The 14927-nt window shown below is 45.8% G+C and overlaps 1 protein-coding gene across 3 annotated transcripts in view; it reads right to left on the reverse strand.

Annotated features, from left to right (window-relative positions):
• Window positions 1-5137, reverse strand: part of LOC134520171 (interferon-induced GTP-binding protein Mx-like) — a 25629-nt gene extending 20492 nt beyond the window's left edge. For 2 of the 3 annotated variants that reach the window (XM_063345222.1, XM_063345204.1), the window contains exon 1: window positions 5020-5137. The gene's annotated coding sequence lies outside the window, so the exon portion shown is untranslated. The remainder of the gene's footprint in view (window positions 1-5019) is intronic. The other variant, XM_063345213.1, reaches the window with a different exon arrangement.
• Between the last annotated feature and the right edge of the window lie 9790 nt (window positions 5138-14927).

Raw genomic sequence — 14927 nt, forward strand, 5'->3', positions numbered from 1 at the left:
CAAATATAAAAGGGGAAAATAAGTGCCCTTAGGGGGGAACAAAGAGGAAACAATAGAAGAAGATACTGCCTGGCAAGATTCTTTCCAAGAAAGAAGATTGCGCCTGGGAAGATTCTTCCCAAGAAAGACAACCATCCCTGGGAAGACTTTTCCAAGAAAGAAGAAGATCATGCCTGGGAAGATTCCCTGAAAAAGACGCTGGAACCAGGACCAGTGATCTCTTTATCTCTGTCTTTTTCTCTGTCTTTTCCTTTCTCTGTCCCTCAGTTTGTCTTTTCTCTTAGGATTGTTAAGTAACAGAGTTGTTAATTAACGACCTTAAGTACGACCTTAAGTACCGCTTGCCATAAGTCCTATACCTGTTGTTAAGTAACACAATGCATACCTCACCATTTGCCATAATTTGTTATGTAGCTAACCAATTATCGTGGACTCGTTAAGACCTATACTAACCATTTTGGGAAGCTAATAAATTTATCTCACCTTAGTCATTGAGAATTTATGAATCTGAAGTCATTTACCCCCCTTCTTTACTGAGAGTGGGACATGACAGAAGGGACCTTTCAGATCATCAAGTCCAACCATCAACCTGACACTGACAAAAACCATCGCTAAACCATGTCGCTAAGCACCATGTCTACCCCTCCAGGGATGACGATTCCACCACTTTCCTCAGCATCCTTTTCTCTAGGCTAAACAATCCCAGTTCCCTCAGCCACTTCTCATAAGATTTGTGCTCTAGACCCCTCACCAGTTTTGTTGCCCTTCTCTGGACATGCTCCAGTACCTCCATGTCCCTCCTCTAGTGAGGGGCCCAAAACTGAATGCAGTATTCAAGCTGCAGCCTCACTGGTGCCAAGTACGGGGAGACGATCACTTAGTCCTGCTGTCCTAGTACTGAAACAGGCCAAGATGCTGTTGGCCTTCTTTGCCACCTGGGCCCACTGCTGGCTCATATTCACTTGGCAGTCAACCAACACCCCCAGGTCCTTTTCTGCCGGGCAGCTTTCCAGACACTCTTCCCCAAGCCTGTAGCGCTGCATGGGGTTGTTGTGACCCAAGGGAAGGACCTGGCACTTGGCCTTGTTGAACCTCACACCATTGGCCTTGGCCCATCAATCCAACTTGTCCACATGCCTCTGCAGAGCCTTTCTACATTCAAGCAGGTCGACACTCCCACCTAACTTGGTGTCATCTGCAAATTTACTGAGGGTGCACTTGATCCCCTTGTCCAGATCATTGATAAAGAACTGGCCCCAATACTGAGCCCTGGTGAACACCACTCGTGATGGGCCACCAGCTGGATTTAACTCTAATCACCAGTCTCTGGGCCCAGCCCTCCAGCCATTTTTTTATCCAGTGGAGAGTACTCCCACCCAACCTATGGGCAGCTAGTTTCTCCAGGAGAATGCTGTGGAAAACCGTGTCAAATGCTTTACTTAAGTCCAGGTAAACAACATCCACAGCCTTTCCCTCATTCACCAAGGGGGTCACCTTGTCATAGAAAGAGATCAGGTTAGTCAAGTAGGATGTGCCTTTCATGAACCAATGCTGACTGAGCCTGGTTGCCTGGTTGTCCTTCATGTGCTGCATAATGGCATTCATGATGATCTGTTCCATGACCTTCCCAGGCACCGAAGTCAGACTGACAGGTCTGTAGTTCCCCAGATCATCCTTCCAGCCCTTCTTGTGGATGGGCATCACATTTGTTAGCTGCCAGTCAACTGGGACCTCCCCGGTTACCCAGGACTGCTGATACATGATGGAAAGTGGCTTGCTGAGCACTTCTGCCAGCTCCCTCAGTACCCTCAGGTGTATCCCATTGGGTCTATAGACTTGTGAATGTCTAGGTGTTGTAGCAGGTCCCTCACCATTTCCCCTTGGATTACGGGGGCTTCATTCTGCTCCCTGCCCCTATCTACTAGCTCAGGGGTCTGGCTACTCAGGGAACAACTGGTCCTACTACTAAAGACTGAGGCAAAGGAGGCATTAAGTACCTCAGCCTTTTCCTCATCCTTTGTTACCATGTTACTGCCCCCATCTAATAAAGGATGGAGATTCTCTTTGGTCCTCATTTTATTACTAATGTATTTATAGAAACTTTTTTTTATTGTCCTTAACATCCAAAGCCAGGTTAAGTTCTAGTTGGGCTTTGGCCCTTCTAATTTTCTCCCTACACAGCCTTACAACATCTTTGTAGTCTTCCTGAATGGCCTAGCCCTTCTTCCAAAGGTCATAAACTCCTTTTTTCCCTGAGTTGTATCCATATCTCTCTGTTCACCCAGGCTGGTCTTTTTCCTGAGGGCTCATTTTTCGGCACATGGGGATGGCCTGCTCCTGTGCCTTTAAGAGTTCCTTCTTGAAAAACATCCAGCCTTCCCGGATTTCTTTACCCTTTGGGACTGCATCCCAAGGGACCCTGTCAAGCAGGCTCCTGAAAAGACCAAAATCTGCCCTCCAGAAGTTCAAGGTGGCAGTTCTGCTGACCTCCCTCCTTGATTCTCTAGGAATACATGGGTGGGCCACCAGCAATGAGAGTAGGACACACCAAGCCATAGTGTGCTATGTGGCCGTCTTGCCTTTCTCGCAATGGAAACATTTGTCAGAGGCAAGTGTTACACCTATTTTAGAAGCACAGTATCTTAATCCTTCCCTTTATAGCTTAAAACCCTCTCCAAAAAGCAGACTTTGCTTGACATGATGTTAGAAAAAGCAGAACTGGGAGACTTTTTAATTTCTTGTTCAGCTTTTCTTTATGTAAAAGTTTTGTTGAGATATTTTCTATGGGTGATTGAAGAAACTGGAGGCTTTTGATGTGACATTTTCCAGGGAAAGTGATTTCTAGAGAGAATGATTTAAAGAAAAAAACCCCAATAGTATTTTTTCAAAGCTAGATTTTTTTTAACCTCCCCCTGTCAAAAGCAAGATCTGTTTAACTCAAACACTTGGGAAAATGAATTAGGGGAAACACATTTTGCTTGAAATAACTTCCTGTTCTTTTAATTTTTTGGTGGAACTAAGTTTATGGGTTTTCTAATTTCAGCAGATGTCAAAGTAGGATGCACAATGTAAGTTATACTTTCAATGTGTAAAACAAGTTTAGAAAAAACCAGATTAATTCTACACTTGCTATTCAGTCTTCCTTTTTTATAAAGCAATATAAAATTTTTAATAGATATTCCTGTCTCCTTTTATCAAAATAAAAAATAAATTACTATGAGGAAACTTCTCAATTTTGTCCAGCAATAAAAGATGACCGAACTACTTTAATTTATTTATAAGTATTCATTTTACTATTCCTTCATCTTTCTGCACGTCCCCTTTCTTTAATATTTCAGTATGAACTTTTTTCTCTTTCTATTAATGATTTCTAAGATTTTTCTTTCTTGAATGAGGACTCGGTGTTTTATCTGCGACAAACATACATTCCACATTCACTGGCCACCAGATTAGTTTATGATTTTCTATTGCTACAGGAAATAATTTACTGATAACAATGTCCCTAGCAATAATCCCTTCTATTACCTCTCCCATTCTCTACATGCCTTTCAATTTAGTGGAACGAATGCTTCCTACGAATTTTTAATTTAATGTAAATATTACCCAGGAACAAATTTCTGACCCCTTTACATTATTATTATTCATTGGGCTGCCTTCAGAGTTATTCATGTACTGGTTTTAGCACATGGCCCCCTAAATGTGGATGTATTTCCTTCAGAAAGAGGTTACACAGGAAGCTTTAGAGTCCTTATAATGAATCAGAAGAAATGCAAAAATAGTAAGGCCACCAGGAAAAAACAAAACAAAAAGGAAGATCTTGGAAGATAAAGTCGTGACATCTGGGAAACTGAGACTTAAGGAGTCCGACAAAAAAAAGTGACAACTTTGAAATGTTTTAGTGCAAGGGCTATATCTGACCGCATACTAGAACAGTTTTTAGCTGGGTCTACAGTGCAGACCACAGCGTGCACACACAGATACACAGGCTAACAAAGGTACCTACAGTGAGCAGCAGAGTCAATCAGCATGCGTGGATTTCTGGGACTACCTGGCTGTTCTCCACCTGAACCTGAAAAAGGTTGGGTAGTCTGCGCAACCCTTCACCATGCACTGCGGGCATAGCGATGTCGTTGTGTGCTGAGCCTTGACAACATCAGACGAAAGAGAGAAAGGAGGAGAGGACAAAAAGAGCTGCAATTTTTAAGCGCCTTCCTGAAACTGGCCAGAATCCACCCGCAAAACGTGACACCTGGATGACGTGATGATAATGAAAGTCTGATAACAAACACCTCACCTGAGCTGCCCCTGCCTCCATTACTGGGACAATATTGGTTTCCTTGAACCTTACCTTTAGATGTTTGCCTGCCTGTGTGATGGCAAGTCCATCTCCACCGCCCGGCACAATACTACACAACCACATCTGCAGGAAGCCCCCCAACCTTGCCTCGTTTTCCTCTAATGATCCTGGCTTTGCCTCTCAAGGGGTAATAACAAAATCCCCTATCAAACCCAAAGCGCAAAGCTGCGGCGCTGAATCCACGCAGCTCTTGCATTTATTCACCGTGTCCAGCCAGGGGACCACACGGACTTCGGTCTGACATATCCTGTGACTTCAGGATATTTGGGTAATCTCCACGGTCTCTGGGTTGTAGGTTTATTAATTCTAGCTGTCTTCTCAGAAGAGAAACGAAGCAATGCAAAGCATATGATGCTACAAATGAATACTGCCAGCTAGACTGTGTTACTGAACACTGCCCCCACACAGTACGTATTTTAAAAAAATGTGTTCCAATTTAAATGCCATCTCTCAGTCATCTCCCTTTAAAGACGAAATAATACAAATGTCTTCTCTTTTTCCCCACCCCAGAAAACAACAGACCCTACTCCTGGAAACCTTATTTAACTATATTTACTTTAGACACTTATGCAGCCTTCTCACATGGAACTATTAAAAGGAATTAAGATAACAGTAAAAAATTGCATGATTATTTTTAGAAGAAGGAAAAGAGAAAATTCTACCTGTGTAGTGTCCTGTAGCAAGAAGAAGGAGTAACTTTTTTTTCAGCTTCTCCCGGTGCTTTTTTATTTGCAGGCTCCACCTACACACTGTGACAGAAATCAGGAGAAACGAAAGCAGTCCTGAAATGAAACGGGACTAGATTCATGATAGCCCTGGAAGCAATAACACAATGCATTGGGATTTTTTTTCCTTTCGTTTCCTTATACGCCAGCCAACTTTCCTCCTGTTGTTTCACTGATGACAGAAACGAAACTCCTCACAGGCACAGCTGGCCGTCAGCTCTCTCGGCTGTACTGCGCAGGGGGGTGATGGGGCCAAATGGAGAGGAACTTGGAGAGATTGTCCATAAGCAACAAACCCCCCCCCCCCATTTTTCTCCCCCCAAAAGTCAGCTCACTGAGTCGGCTCACTTGCATGTGGGGTGAAACTGGCCAGATTGGGCAGAGACGGGGCGAGTTGCCGTGCCCCGCCCCAACCCGGGCTGCTTGCTGGGGATGCTGGTCCTGCTCCATCCGGCGAACCCTTTCAGCCTCCTCACCCCTCATGACAAAAGCAACTGGGTGAGGGCCCCCTCCGCCGGAGAGGGAGTATTTTTTCCACCTCACAGCGAGACTTCCCAGCCCAGCCACTGTGACAAGCCGTGACACCGTGCACCTGGGCTGCGCCTTTGCTCTCGGAGGCTGCAGGGTATGGCTGAGGCTGCTGGAGATGGCCGACAAGCAAGCAAAGAGACACACGGTGGGATTTATCAGCTTTGTGCACTGCTTGGGGGCAGTTGAGGTCTCGAGCTCCTCCTCTGGTCCTTTTGCTGTTTTCTCGACGTTACTGGACCAGGATGCTCCCTCTTCTGCTGCCTTTGCTGTCCTGCCCTGATTTTTCGTGTTTTTATAGGCTGTAAGCTGTTAAGCAAAATCAGTTTTCTTTGTCCATTTGGGGGCTCTGCAAGTATGATGCAAGATCAGCCCTTATTTCTCACTCCTGCTGGTTTTGACCGTTGCCTCAATCAGCTGCTCCCAGTTTCTGGTGGTTTTGGAAGGTTACTCTAGTCCATGGGCCCGACTGAACAGCAGGCCCAGAGTTCATTACAGCCAGCCCTTCCTCCTACTTCCTCATCCAGCAGTGACTCAGAGGGCTTGTTTCTGAGCTGTGGCTGCAGGCAGGTGGCAGGCAGTGACACCGAGCCAGCGCTGCACGGTCAGCACGGCCACTCGGCACGGGCCATGGCAGGGGACCCCAGCTGCAAGCTCTCCTGGCCTCTGCCACCATCCCTCTTCTTGCTTGCAAGCATACAGGAGACCTATCTGATGGGCTTCTAAGTCCTACTGTCGATTGGCTTATTAATTTTCAGCAGTGCCTTTGTTATGTGATTGATTTGGTTATGGGGTTTTGTTTAATCACAGGACTATGTTTCAAAGAAAAAGAGAAGCTCTGGGCAGTCCCAACTTTCTGTGATGAGAGCAATCAAGGTTCTCCTTTTTCCGAGTGTCAAGATTTTGGCTCTCTTATTTTCTCCTGAATCAGCAAAATAAAATCTTTACCCCGTTACTGGGAAATATTTTAGTGTAATGCATTGAAAACAGTTTTAATGTTTATGTAATGACTTATAACAGCATTTCATTGACAATACAGCTCTACAGATTAAGACAACACAATAAAAGATGTTTAAAAACAGATTAAGTAGAATTTTGTTTAAATCTCAGAAGTAGAGTATGTTTTGAAATAATTTTAATGAACAGAAAAATGGGACACAATGTAAAAGATGAAAGGCCAAGCATTTGTCAAAGCAAATTCAGATTATACTTTAAAAAAGGAATATCAACATGCAATGTAAATCCACTAGTTGGCAGGATCACTATGTGACATAAATCATTAGGTAAAATCCTTAATCATCAAATTATTCAGGCAGGAAGGGGGTGGCAGATATCATCTAGACAAACCTTATAACTCAAAAAGTGATTCACACGTGTTGTCTCATTGAGTCTTGAAAGCCCCAAGGATAGACATTCCACAGCCTCACTGGGAAATTCATTTAAATGATTAAATAGCCTTTGGGTGATTTTCTTTTTCTTCTTTATATCCATCCGGATATATCCCCACAGTTTCTGTGTATGCCCCCTGTCTCTCATTCCCCCACTGTGCATTTCTGCAAAGGGCCCAGCGCCATTCTCTCAGACATAGGTGCTGGAGGGTGCTACAAATCCACCCCTCCCAGCCACCCCTTCCTTGGGTTGAGCAAACCATGGGGCCACTGCTTCTGCCCCGACCTCCCTCAAACTTGCCGTTCTGGCCATGTCTTTCCCATACTGGGACCTCTAACCAGGAGGCCATGTCTAGATGAGGTCTAACAAGTGCCAAGCAGAGGGCGACAGTCATAGAATCATAGAATCACAGAATGTGTTGGGCTGGAAGGGACGTTTAAAGGTCATCTAGTTCAACCCCCCTGCAGTAGGCAGGGACATCTTCAACTAGATCAGGTTGCTCAGAGCCTCATCAAGCCTGGCCTTCAATGTCTCCAGGGATGGGGCCTCCACCACCTCACTGGGCAACCTGTTCCAATGTCTCACCACCCTCACAGTAAAGAACTTCATGCTAATGTCCAATCTAAACCTACCCTGCTCTAGTTTTAAACCATCGCCCCTCGTCCTATCGCTACATGCCCTTGCAAACAGTCCCTCCCCAGCTTTCCTGTAGGCCACCTTCAGGTACTGGAAGGCCACTATAAGGTCTCCCCGGAGCCTTCTCTTCTCCAGGCTGAACAACCCCAACTCTCTCAGCCTGTCTTCAGAGGAGAGGTGCTCCAGCCCTCGGGTCATCTTTGTGGCCCTCCTCTGGACCCGCTCCAACAGGTCCATGTCCTTCTTGTGCTGAGGGCTCCAGAGCTGGACGTAGTACTCCAGGTGAGGTCTCGCAAGAGCAGAGTAGAGGGGCAGAATCACCTCTCTGGATCTGCTGGCCACAATTCATTTGATGCAGCCCAGGATGCGATTGGCCTTCTAGGTTGCAAGCACACATTGTTGGCTCACGTCCAGCTTTTCATCCATGAGTACCCCCAAATCCTTTTCCACAGGGTTGCTCTCTGTCACATTGTCCCCCAGCCCGTATAGATAGTGAGGGTTGTCCCGACCCAAGTGTAAGACCTTGCACTTGGCCTTGTTGGACTTCATAAGGTTTGCTCAGGCCCACCTCTCTAGCTTGTCCAGGTCCCACCCCTCCATCTCCCACCTGCTCCTGTCCACAAGGCACAGGGTGCTGCCAGCTTTCATTGCTGCCAGGACGTGCTGCTGGCTCATGTGGAAGAGGTAGATTTAGATCAGATATTAGGAAGACAGACTTCACTGTGAGGGTTGTGAGACACTGGAACAGGTTGCCCAGAGAAGCTGTGGATGCCCCATCCCTGGAAATGTTCAAGGCCAGGATGGATGTGGCTGGTCTAGTGGGAAGTGTCCCTGCCCATGGCAGGGGGGTTGGAACCAGATAATCTTTAAGGTCCCTTCCAACCTAAGCTATTCTATGATGCTAATGTCCACCACGACCTCCAGGGTCCTTTCCAGGAGAGGTGCTCCCCAGCCAGCCAGTCACCAGTTCATGTCACTGCAGGGGTTTATTCTGCCCCAGGAACAGGATTTTGCACCTGTCCTTGCTGAGTGGATAAGAACCTTCAAAAAAACTCCAAATACATTAACATCCTCAGACAACTGTTAAGAAAAACACTGACAAAAAAAAAAAGAAAGCCAAAAATCCCTACAAAAACAATCCCTCCCTAAATAAATAAATAGAAGTCCCACAAACAAGCCAGGACAAAAATTAAGCCAGCAGTAAAGAAACAAATCCTACAAACAACTACTAGGAAAAAGAACACACACCCCAAAAAATGATGCACAATAAAACATCCTGCCAAAATAAATAAAATAACCCCAGCAAACAGAAGCTACCAAAAAATAAGTGGAAAAAGGAATAATTGAAGAAAAATATCCAAACTGGTATAAAACGAAAAGGAAAACCAAACCCTTAAACAGCTTAAAAATTGCTTGACCTGGGAAGAGAAACATAAATTGTCAAGGGAAGGGCACTCAGCAGCATCAGCTGGAGCTGTATGTGGACATGGGTTTTGTGACAGGGAAGTCCATCAGGACCTGAACTTGCTGTGCTCCTGGCCCATTTTCATTTACAAGTATCTAAAGGGTGGGTTTAAGGAGGACGGAGCCAGGCTCTTTTCAATGGTTCCCAGTGACAGGACAAGGGGCAATGGGCACAAGCTAGAACATAGGAAGTTCCGTTCAAATACACGGAAAAACTTCTTTACAGTGAGGGTGACAGAGCACTGGAAGAGGCTGCCCAGGGAGGGTGTGGAGTCCCCTTCTCTGGAGATTTTCAAGACCCGCCTGGATGCAGCCCTGAGGGATGTGCTTTAGGCAATCCTGCTCTAGCAGGGGAGTTGGACTAGATGATCTCTAGAGGTCCCTTCCAACTCTGAAGATTCCGTGATTCCGTGATTCCGTGATTCTGAAATGATGTGAAACAGGACCCCAGGACTCTAGAGAAGAGCCCTCACAGATTGTTCATATAAGCTGTCAGTGGTGGGGATGTCAGTAGAGCAGAAGAGATCACTCCAAAGCAGTTGCTGGGTGTGTGCAGAGGTGCCCTCAGGCCGGGGCTGTAGCTGTTGAAGTGAACAGGGATGTGTGGAGCCCAGGCAAATTATGAGGTTCAGACACTTTTCGTGTTTCTCAAAATCATCACTTGTTTAGTTGTGCGGAAGAAGCTTTGAGTCTACAGGACTTTTCGGCCAATGAAATCACCACAACAGGCCTGACCAAGCCTTTGCAACCCTCTTGTGATGACTAGAGAACAGTATAGCTTATGTACTTGATATCAAAAGCTACCTCAGAGTGTAACTAACAACAACCACTCAGGAAGAACTCCTCATTCAGCACAGGTATGACCCCTGCAAGAGGTCCTTTCTTCTTCTGCGACAGTGAGCCTTTCAACACACTCAAAAGATCAATAGATTAGCCGTAATTTTAGTTCAAACATGCGCAGTCCCCAGAGAAGTGGCCCTCAGAAAAAGTCCTGTGGTCAAACCCTTTTCTGCCCCATGTGGAGGCATCTGCTGTTTCTACATGTCTGAGCCATCAGCTCTTTGCACTGTGCATTGAATATCCTGATCTTCTCCTACATGACATACTGGACTATCCCTGAAAGCAAGTGCCAATGCAAGTGGTGCTCTACTGGTACAGAATTACAAATGTTGTATTGGGCTGTAACAGCTGTTTGCTAAACAACTCCTCCTCAGCCAACACTGTGTACTGTGGTGGCAGTCCTGCGCATAGGGCGACTGGCTACTGGGAGCAGTAGTTAAGCTCCTGCTTTTACCAATAGGGGATGATTTTTCTTTTTAATATCAGAAAGCAGAAATCACCTTGAGCTGTGAATGAAAGGAGAAGACCTGGCCCTGCTTTGAACTCATCAACAGCTTGAGAGCCCTCAGAGCAGAAGAGGGCCTGGCTTTGCCAGCAATTGCATGAGCCGGAGATAGTTGTTGGGCAAAAGCTCAGTCCCAAAAGCCCTGTCTGTATTGCTTTTCCTAGAGACTGCAGGAAGGATTCACTTTACCAGCCTTCCACCCCAATTCTCCAGCGGTACTGAGGCACACAGAAGCAGCGTTGTTTTGTCCAAGGCTGCATTTTGCTCCTGACTTGCTTTTGAAGCAATTCTTGGGGTCATCCCCAGCTACAGCATTTTGCCTCACGTCAAAGGGGAGATTCAACGCATCCAAACTGGATTGCTTTTGGATGAGAGCCAGCCAACAGATGTGCACCTAATGCACCTCGGTCTGTCTCAGGTGTACAGTCCCTGAAAGCAAACAAAACGTCATCCGAAGCAAACTCCTCCTCCTCCCCGAGGCGCTGTGTACAGTGAGGCCAAGGAGGCCTTGGCAGGGAGTATTTTGCCCCACAGATCTGCCTCCCTTGGTCCATGCTGAAGGAGACAGACACCTCCTGAGTGAGTTGGAGGGGAACCAGGGCAGTACCTGTGATCCCAGGGACAGGAGAACCTGAGTCAGGGTTTCAGCCATGCCAGCCCGTGGGTAGCTCTGCCCCCCAACACTGCCTGTCAAACTGAGCTACCAGTTTGTAAAAAAGGTTTAACCATAACATACTTGCACATGCGCTTATATGATGATAAAGAGCTCTGTGCATTTCAAGTGAAGGGGATTAAAAGCCAGATCAGAAAATCCTCCGTGTCAGGATAAAGCACTTACCACAATAAATGTCAGATTGCTTGATCTTTAATACTGGTCAACAGCAGAGTAATTATGGGCAGTGTCTTTGATTATAAAAGACAGAAGCATGAGGAGTCACGGGGCAGTGGTCTCCAAAGGGGAGGCAAACATTTGTTTTCCATTCTTTCTGCGGAAGGGGTTTGCTTTCGTTTTGCTTTGAACCCGTCAGCTACAGCAGCAAAGTGAGTGAAAGGTTATTTTCCATTCTGACTTTTTTTCTAGCTCGTCTGAATAAATACCCCTGTAGATACACTGAGTGTTGGGTCTCCTGTCTCTAGACCAGGATTTAATGGCTGCTAGCGGGAAGTGTATTTAGCCAAGCATGAATAGCCATTGAAATCATGTCCCTCGCCTCCCAGTTGCCAGGGACATGAGATCAGCTGTGGGAGACCAGCCGCAAGATGCTGGATGCAGTGAGAGACACAAAAGGCTCTGTTTGGGAAGCCGCTATATTTATAAGAGTAAAAGTTAAAGCGTCCTGGTCTTTGAAGAGCTCTTCTGTGCAATGGGGGCTGTCCCTGCAGTGGCACTGAACAGAGCTGCAATTTGTTTCGTGGAGAACAGTGGAGCGCGAGCAAATGAGGGCTGCGGGGTTGGCGCCGAGAAAATCTACTGTATGCCGTCATCTCTGAGTGGAGGGAAAAAACTTAGTTCTGTAGACAGGGCTGTTATTCCGGGAACAAGGAGACTTTGATTAAGCTTGCCTGAAAGGATTTTCTTCTGAATGCGGGCTTGGGTTTTGCAGCTCCAGAGGCTCTTATTTTAGGGTTCGCTCTGCGTTTTTTCTTTCTTGGCTCCTTTTAACCTCTCAAACTTTTGTCATTCCCTTTCCCTCCCTTACTGTCGAAAGAAGGAGTGGGAGAGGTCGCTTTCTTGCTTATAGTATCCCAGGGATGGTGCCATCATCAGGTGAAAGCCTCTGATCACTGAGAGGGTCCTGAATTCCTGTGCCCGTGTGCAGCAGAGCGAGACGGGACCCTGGCTCCCCTGACAGAGAGTGGCAGTCTATGCCGAAGTGAGCTTTGGGCAAACATGGGCCAAGCCACGAGGCCCGCCCATCTCAGCAGCAGCCCGCTCTCCCTTCCTCCTACCGCTTCTCTGTCTCCTGCTCAATGGGGATCATTTTCCTCAGTGCTGCTTCCACACAGCTGCTTGGAAAAACCCTTGGGCAATTCGCTCATTCTTCCATGCAAACATGGGGGAAATCAGCGAGGTTTAGTTGTGTATGTGAGACCCTGTGAGCCATTTGCCATTTCTAAATGATTCACACGCTGGAAAATGTTGAAAATCCCCCGGCATTTCTGGCTATCCTTACAGAACAAAAGAACTTGGACAAAGAGGGTTACAGACCATCCTGCATTTGGGAGAGGAGTGAGGAAAGGTCTAGACTGCAATAGTTAGGAAACTGAAAAGGATGGTATCTGGGCTGCCAAAATGACCCTCAGGGCCTTGTTGTCATTATTTTCTCCAAGAAAGGGGAGTGTTGTAAGGGGGGTGAGGAATGAACGGCGAGGCTCCTCAAACAGCCTCTGAATGGCATTTGCCAAGTAATGCCTCTAAATAAACCAGCAGGTAACATAGCCATCTGAACATGGAGAAGGTGCGTAGTCAGGGCATGCATATACACCCATGATCCTGAGGGCAGTCACTTATATAGACACAGGCACCCTGTATAAAATAGAGTGCTTCCAAATCTGTAAAAAAATTGGTTTATTTGGCTCCACGTTTGAATGAAGGCAAATACCTGTAGGGCCATTTTGTGCATCCTCATGTTCTGCTCCCACAGCTTACCTGAAGAACAGGCAAGATATTGTCATAGGCAAGAGGCTCAGTTCACTCAAAGAGCAGGGGGAAGAATACCTCAGTCGGGAAGTGGAAAGGGAGACACGATAAAAGGGTCTGAGAAGTTGTCTCTTGCAGTTCTTGGCTGGTAGTAGAGGAGGCACAAATTTCCATTCCTGCTGGGTCACCAGGGAGAAAGTGCGCTGCAAGCAGGAGCTGGAGCGCTCTTACATTCAAAGCCTTGTTTATAGACAAAGAGGAAGTACACCATAGATATATATATGTGTGTGTGTATGTGTGTATATATATTTAGACGCTAATCTATTGTTAGTATAATGCAAATAATAGTCTAACTCAAGAATCACTGTTACATTATCTGATTATTACAGAGAAGCAAAGAACGATAGTGCAGGTAGAGTGCTTCTAGACAGGAAAAGCCACAATAATAGGAATAATACAAGTAAAATTGTAACACACTTAGGTCATTCCTCTGCTGCTCCTCTGGTTCCTAAGGTCAGTGGTTTCACGGTGGTGGTGGTGGTGGGATATTACAGTGTTGTAAGCACCTGGAGTCCTTCAATAGGAAGAATACGATGCTCATGTTGGTGGTTTCTTCCTTCGCTTCTCTTTCTCCCCGCCCCTCCCCCCCCTTACTTCTTGCACTTAGGCTCACGTACATATGTTTTCTAACACGTTTACACCTTTCTCCATTCGTCTGCAGCTCCAGGTTACTTCTCAATTTACCGTATGCAGTGCTATTTACACGTTAGATACTATTTCCGTGTTCTCTTTGCCTCCTCTAAAACCAGTTCTGTTCAGCTCCGGGTCTGCAGGTTGGGTTTTTTTGGTTTGCTTGTTTTTTTTTTAACTGACCATTAGTGAGTTGGCTGGGGAACATGTTCCTGTTTGTCACCTCTCCAACAGAGCCAGGCAAGCTCAATGGAGGGTACAACTGATGGTGCCAGGGATTATAAACGGTGGGATTCTCAGCACTTTTTGTTCAGACCTCAACTATTTTTGAGTAACTTGGAAAAAATTAATTACATTTTTAATCAGAGCACAGTGAAACATGTGAAGAGCTTTTATATCGCTATACTATTTCCTGTAGCAGATAATAATTAGGGCTAAAACTTGTACCAGCTGGGGCAGCAGTGCTTCTGTGTGCTTAAATGCTTTTTCAGATGGAGTAACATTGGGACTGGTATATTTCCAGTATTTCAATTTTTTTTTAAATGACAAAGCATAATTATAGGCATAAAAAGGAAACAAGAGGCAAGAACTACAATGACGATCAACGAACAAGTCATACAAGAAGAAATTATTTACTGCTAGGACAATGCTTACCAAGAACTAGTTAAAAAAATGAGGGAAAAGCCTTTTATTTTTTGTGTTCTCAAGATCAGTGCTTCTCCAGGACTGATTCAGGCTCAAGTTCTTCAGTGAACTGCAGAGCTAATTGCATGGTGCTGTGTAAGTGCTATTGCTAGGAGCTTTGCTGTGCTGCAATGCCAGAAAGCCACAAGCAGATGAGAACATTCAGGGGTTGGCTCGAAACCAATGTTGGCAGCAGTGCAGCAGAAGCAGCGTGAGGCTCAACGTTGCCTGCATTAGTCTGCTGAGCTCCACATTGCTACGGCGAGTTCCCGTGACCTGCCCAAATCAGCTAGCTTAGAGCTGAAACTAAATGGATAGCAGTAGTTTATCTTTGTTAACCATGCTTTTATATCTTCAACCAATGGCTTGGAAAGTTTCTAAGTAAGTGGAAATTCATTTGTGAATCGCAGAATTCCTTTTCTTATATGTCCCTTGCCTTTTACTTGAAAATTACTGATTGTGTTTCTA

The sequence above is a fragment of the Chroicocephalus ridibundus genome, chromosome 1 (genome assembly GCF_963924245.1).
Source record: "Chroicocephalus ridibundus chromosome 1, bChrRid1.1, whole genome shotgun sequence".
In the NCBI taxonomy this organism is placed as follows: Eukaryota; Metazoa; Chordata; class Aves; order Charadriiformes; family Laridae; genus Chroicocephalus; species Chroicocephalus ridibundus.